Source organism: Pituophis catenifer, unplaced genomic scaffold (genome assembly GCF_029215685.1).
Source record: "Pituophis catenifer annectens isolate HBS135680 unplaced genomic scaffold, rPitCat1.0.hap2 SCAF_1, whole genome shotgun sequence".
Taxonomy (NCBI): domain Eukaryota; kingdom Metazoa; phylum Chordata; class Lepidosauria; order Squamata; family Colubridae; genus Pituophis; species Pituophis catenifer.
In genome coordinates, this window is record NW_027256881.1 from 297,009,244 (window position 1) to 297,016,393 (window position 7,150).

The window sequence follows — 7,150 nt, forward strand, 5'->3', positions numbered from 1 at the left end:
CAAACCATATAATGGCTTACCATGCTGTCTGTACTCAGTGATCAAAATAAGTATTTTTCTCCTTGACTCGGTCAGGTTGTTAGCTTTCCCAGAAGAGAATAAAAGGCTTAATTATGCATATTTATATTTTCATTTAAAACTGCCCATTGTCTGACATTAAGGCTATATAATAAAGGAACCAATCTTTTCCAAAAAATCAATCCAAACTTAAAAATTGATCAGGTGGCAACCCTATCTCATACTGAGTTTGTTCGTGATTACGGTATCAGCATTGTTGATTGAAGAGGTTCAGCTGCCCTACTCTATTAACACAATGTGAACCTTGCCTAAATAATATTTAATTTTGGACTGTTTAAGGTATTCAGATGTAGCTTGTCACAGCCTGCCTTTGCTTACTATCTTGAAATAAGTATGCCATTTTTCCCTAGAGCATTTCAGGAGAAATCATATCAATAAAATAAAATATACTTGTACAACACTGAGTTGATTCCAGTGAAGATTATATTCCATATATTGTAAAATAATCATGAATTGCTTGGTTGGGAATGGAGCACTTAGGTACCAAGACTATCTGGATGCCATATTGTGTAATTCAGATCCCAGCCACTTTTTCCAATCTTTTATGTTTAGCTTTAGATAGGGTAGTTGATGGTGTGAGAAATGCATCTAAGAGATAAATTCCAGTTGTTATACTTGATATTCAATATCCCTAAGTGACTGTGAATAATGACTTAATTAAGCAAGAGCGTGGTTTCATCTGCTCTTGAGCCTGGATGGCTTCCTTATGGTTCACAAATTCAAGTCAAGAGGTAGAGAGTAAGACTTACCTCTAGTAATGATGTTTCTTGAGAAAGAAACTTTCACTTACGTTTTAAAAACCTATTAGTACTGCATTGTGTTTAACATGAAAATTCTATCAGAAGTGTTTGATCATAGTGATCATTCATTAACTATCTTTGCTTGGTGTTGCAGTCAGCAAATGGTAAAGATAGAATCACAATACTGTATTAGCAAATACTTATAATCAGTTTATGGTCATTTAAGTAATCATAATATAATCAAGTCATGTACACATTGCCTAAGAAATTCAGTTTCATAAGAACACGGCTCTCTTCTTTTTCAGTGAAGGCCCAGGATAGCAAGTCCCCATTTTTTTTCTGTCTTTATTTTTAACCAGCTGTTTTATTTATGATTGTTTTTCCTTGCTGATATAATCCCTTTCTATGTCTCCCAGTTATCTGGTGTTTTAGATTATAACCCATGGTGTGTAAATATTGTATATATGGTAAGAAAAGTTGGTATTTGAGGTGTTTTAAGATAAAAAGCTGTAACAACTAGTCTTTGAAACTTGTGATTTTGTGCCATTTTTCTGTAAAGATATAAATCAGAATAAATCCAAACTGAAGATGAACAAGAATGATGCTGCAGTATAACTAATAAGTGCTGTTTAGATATTGCAACACAGGCAGTATCTGAATCAAATAAAATCCTTTTTATGGCCTTTAGGCCACAATGGGCTGTATCTCAGCACAAGATAAAAATAATACAAAAGGGACATTTAGAAACAGCACATTAGTAACTCTATAGAAAGCTTCAATAAGATATTTGATTAGTATTGCTGCTTTTCTGGCCTTCGATGCATAACAGAAGCTTAAAACAGTGAAGCTTTTAAGAGAAATCACCAAGTTTAGATGAATCCCCCCGGCCTTAATGCTAAATGAGATGAACCACTTCCAACACTTCTCTTTTAAGCACTGAGGAAGACTGCATTGTTTCCAACACTTGAATCAAAATGCCAAGACACATTATGTTCAGTTGTGTCCATTCTGGATTCTTATAATTATATCGGGCTGAAAAAATACCCAAAACAAAAATCAAAATTATTTCTCAAAACAGCTCATGAATTTGTTAAACTTTACTATCCTTACTAATATTAGGAGAGAAAGCCACTGGGGACAAATTCATCAGCCACCATTACTTCAGCACCAGAAATAAGATTAAACATAAAGATGCCAGAGAACAGCTGACTTTTAATACTTTGCCATCATATTGCAAACTGCCTTTTTCTCCAATACTTGTTCATCACTTAGATTTACAGGAAAATCTGGTTGAAAGAGGACCAATAATAGTCTGGTAATGTTTTGAATTCTACTGAATATTATTCTACTAATATTACTCCCTCCATCATTCTTGCTATTGGAGGAGAGGATAGATACGGAGTCACTGATTATTTGTTCCTATTGTGTTTTGATATTTTCTGTGTCTATATTTGCATTGCATAATGGATTTTTTTTCTGCTCAAAAGTTTTATACATGAATATTTATTTACCATAATTATAAATATTGAGTTCCTACTAGTTACTAATCCCATCTAGATTTGTTAACATGTTGTAGCATTACATATTTCAGAACCATCCATGAATACTTTCCTTGCTGATATTAAGAACATACAAGTGCATTAAAAAGTTATACGTTTAAATTCCACGAAAAGCTACAGATTCCATATTTAAGTTCCATTGTTTCACCTTATATTCTTAATGCTTATAGTTTGCTCTTTTGGTTAACCTTTTTGGATTTTTGTTATGCAAAATACATAAAGAAATAGATGTACCGGTAAGTATGTAGAAAAGAATTTGAGCATTTCTCTGGATCAATTATTCTATATGGTTGCTTTACATTAGCTTAATTCGCTAGAGTTATTGAAAATTAAAGAAGGCCATACATTTGAACACCATTATTTAACTACTGTAGATCAGGATTGTTTAGAAATAGATGTGCAGATGATAAAGAGCAAAATGGTTTTTGCCTTTTTTTATTTATAAGAGTGTTGGTGCTATATAAATAATGTATTTTTTAAAAAAGAAATATTAAACCTTAGTATTCAGCTGTCAGAAGTTTAACAGTATTTTGATACCTTGTCCCTCCATAACCTGGGTTCAATCTTTAAAATACCTACATTCTTCCTTTTTTCTTGCTCTGCTCCTCTCATGGTAGTACTCAACTATACAAGGCTAAAAAGAATATTGTTAAAATTACTGTCTGAGTCTCCTAATTATATTATTGTAGGCTTTTGACCTTAATGCAGGGGTTTCCCAATTATGGAGCAAATCTGGGGGAGAAGGATCATGAGGTTGTAGACCCAGCCGAAACCTCTCCATCTTGTCCAGTTAGCTTTGCACATTGCTCACCCACTAGTACTCCAGAGATGCTGGAGGAAGTTGCACATAGCCACTTAGGCCAAGCAAAAGCAGTTCTTGTGAAAGCAGCCCTTGCTATAGTAGAGCCTCTAGTAAGTACATACAGTCTGAGAGGGCTCCTTCAGATTTGCATCAGGCGTGGGTAGTACCTTTACTACCGGTTCGCAACGGGATCGCGCACGTGCCTTCTGCACATGCGCAGATCGCCAATGACGACATCCGGGGCAGTGGACGGGGCCTCCCACCAGTTTTATACTAGTTCTTGCGAACCAGTCCGAACCGGGGATAACCCACCACTGATTTTCATGTTTTCACTGGAAGCATAGCTAGGATGGATTACTCCCAGTAGATGGAAAGCTGCTTAGTTGGAACTTTGTGGGGAGGTGTGGGATACTTAGCTGCTCCTCTCTTGGTGATAGGGTGAGAGTGGCAGGAGCCCAATCCAGAAGGAAGCAATGTTGGCTGCACTCTATTACTGCTTCACCCTGGATGTAGACACCTGTGTGCTAAAGGAAAGTGGAATGGAACAAGTGGCAGGTGCATCTGCCATAAATTCTGTGAATTGTGGAAAACAGCTGCTGCTGCTGATAACATGAGCTTTGGAGGTCTGATTGGCTTGCTGCTGCTTCTTCATGGAGGCCCTGGGTCTATGGCCCTGAAGGAAAAGAGTATCTCCCTATCTTTCTGTGTAAAACTGGGGCAGCTTCCCTGATAGAAAGGATGCCAGCTAGAAGGATGCTGTGCTGCCCCTGCCCCTAGTTATGTTTTAAAGGCCTGGAAACTTTGGCCAAGGTTTGGGTCTCCCACCCCCATTCCTTGCTGCATTGCTCTTGGGAATCTGGGATTGGAGAAGGTATTATAATGGATCTCCTCTGTAGGTAGTTAAAAAAAGTAAGATGGTGGCCATAACAGTGTGATCTAAGCTCCACCAATTTGTGTGTGTGTGTGTGTGTGTGTGTGTGTGTGTGTGTGTGTGTGTACTACACAAAAAATAGGCTTGATCACACTGTCATGGCCACCATCTTACTCTTTTTGTATCATATCCTATACATACCCCACATTAGAGGGAAAATATTTCTGTGGGCAGAGGGCTTTTAGGCTTTCTTGCTGCTCTTAAAAGGTATCAACCAAGCAGACCCCATATTTCTCTTTGAAGATGGGTAGAATTGGAAATCTTGCTGGGCTTGCTAGAAAAAAAATTCTTGCATTAAATGTGACATTTTAAAACACTTGTCTGTGCCTTACTTGAAATGAATAAGAGCATTCCCTCACTAATTTTTCATAGCATCGTTTAGCCACCCATGTGCCTGTAAATCAGGAGGGAAAGTAGACTTTATTTCTTCCAATGCAATGACTAGGAGATGCTATAAGACACTATAAATTACAAGTGCTGAAATGGCTTTAGCTTGCAAAAAAAGGCCCAATATTAAAGGTCTTCGTTGGTGTAGCTGCTGGCTTGGGACGGTCAAGTATGAGGCTGAGTGCCCATAAATTACATTAGGTTTGCTTGCAAAGCTGGAGCCCTGTCAGACTGTGCTTCAGGCTTTCTGCAGCCATTTTGCCAGGACTGTTTCAATTAATGTTGAGTAAATTTCACTGATTATCTTCGTAATGATAAACAAGAAACCAGATCTTTGACCATTGCATGCCTTCGATTCAGTAAATATACTTTTTGTCAGCGATGACGCATCATTTATGCTACAGTTAGGAGTTCACATAACATTAAAGGTTTTCCCTCCACAAAAGAAATATATTATAGTACTTACCCTATTTTGCTCTTTCCCTTTTTAGTAGAGTTACATGTTTTCTCTGGGCTTACTGTTTTCTTTTGAGTAGCCGGCATCATTTAATTTTTTCTTCACTTCAGATCTGCTAACACAACTCAGTCCAATCATCTCTAACCCTAAACTTTGTATAGTCTTAAGGCAGAAGTCACAAAAGATGGCAGCATCTAGTTAATCTTGGCTGACCTCAAAAAAGGAGAGCAAGGTAATTGGGCAGTAGATCACCAATAAGCCAGATAAGCTAACCTGGAAAGTTCAATTTAAAATCTTTACAATACGGTCAAAATTCTGAAATTTAACAATATCAAGGCCTTCTAAAATGATAAATTTATATGACCATTCTTCATGAATAATAATAAATATTATTTATATAATAATAAATAATAATATAATATAATATATAATAATAATAAATATTATTATTCATGAGGAATGGTCATATAAATTTATCATTTTAGAAGGCCTTGATATTGGAGGAAAAAACTTATGTAACTAGTTTGATAGATGGTTAAACCCACTGTTTAGCCACCTCTCAGAACTTGCTCTGGGCTACTTGCACAAATCTGTTGTAGGATTGCCCATAAAAAACAGGGGTAAATTGTGACAAAGCTCCTGCTCTGCCTATGCAAGCCTGATAGGACTTTAATATATATATTTGCAACCTTCCCTCTACTTTGCAGACAATTCCTTGGGGATATCATGATCCCCAGTTTGAGAATTCCTGTTATATCTCAAGCTTTGACAAAAAACAATTGCCCAGAGCAATTTCTTTCCATTCTTCCACATGCTGATGTGGAAGTCATCCTACCACAGATTTAGGGAGAAACCCTTGAGCCCTCTTATATTGTGGAGAAAAAAGACTCGTAACTGGTTATGCTACATCAAGGATGGTGCATAATCTTTATTAAGAGGTTTTTAGTCATAGACATTGTTAGAATATTAATAGCATCTGAATGGAGTAAATTAAGACATTTAATATTTGTGAGTTACTTTTCAGTCTTTTGCACAGGACAAGTAAGAGCTTTTATAGCAGGGCCTATCAATGTCAAAGCCATTCCTTGTTTTTTGCTAGTAGCAAAGACAATAATTACATCACTGCTGCTTTTGTTTAAAGTTAAGGTGATTAGTCACATGCTGTTTGGCTGGCTGATTTGCAATTATAAAGACCTAAGTCTTCTAAAAGCAATGTGGTCTAAATGTCTTAAGAGCTATATTGCAAGTTTCTTGGAACGTGTCCATCTCATTATTGTACAAGGACTCTGGAATAACTTCTTTAGAGGCTCTGCTTTGTCAACTAAACTTTGGACTAAAATTGATTTCTATTGATTTATCCCTTTACTCTTTGAGATTTTGGAATAGTTTTTTTATTTCTTGGAAGAAACGGATTGAATTTGACGTTAAGGTACTATGGATTTTAAGAAAGCAAAAGTAAGTCAAGGCAATGTGTGTTTGATAGTAATCCTCAGAAAGAATTGGCTAGAGGAAAAAACTGAGAAGCTATGCATGCATTACTGTGTTGCCCATTCTATATGGCCTGAGCACAAATTTATTAATGTTCCTTGTTCAATTGCATTGGTAAGTAAGGTAAGGATTATATCCAAAATCTTGGTAAGGGTTGCCAAGTTTTATTCCACAGCTATTGTTATAGATGGAGAGAGAAGCACACATACACACAAACACACACACTTGCATATACACATATATACACTTATATGCATAAACACATTAAATATTATTTAGATTGGTTTAATTTTTTTATTTCCCTAACTTTAAATATATTTATTTGCTGCTGAAGGTTTTTTAAACATTGTCAATAGGCATGTGAATGAAGATGGTTCTTTTGACATAACTAGTTTTCTGATATAGTCTTGCATTGTCTTTAAACAAATCATGAAATGTATCTTGGGGTTATAGTAGACAGCTCAGTGAAGATATCAACTCAAGGTGTGGTAGCTGTTAAACAAATTCCATGCTAGGGATCATTAGAAAAGGGACTTAAACTGCTGATATTGCAATAACCCAAGACTAATTTGTCGTTGCAGTATCAGCAATTTATCTTTAGCTAGCAAATTAACTGTACCTAGACAACTGTATGCAGTTCTGATCACAACTGAAAAGGAATAGAAAACCTGAAAAACATGAGAGGAGGGAACCAATGATCAGGTTGAA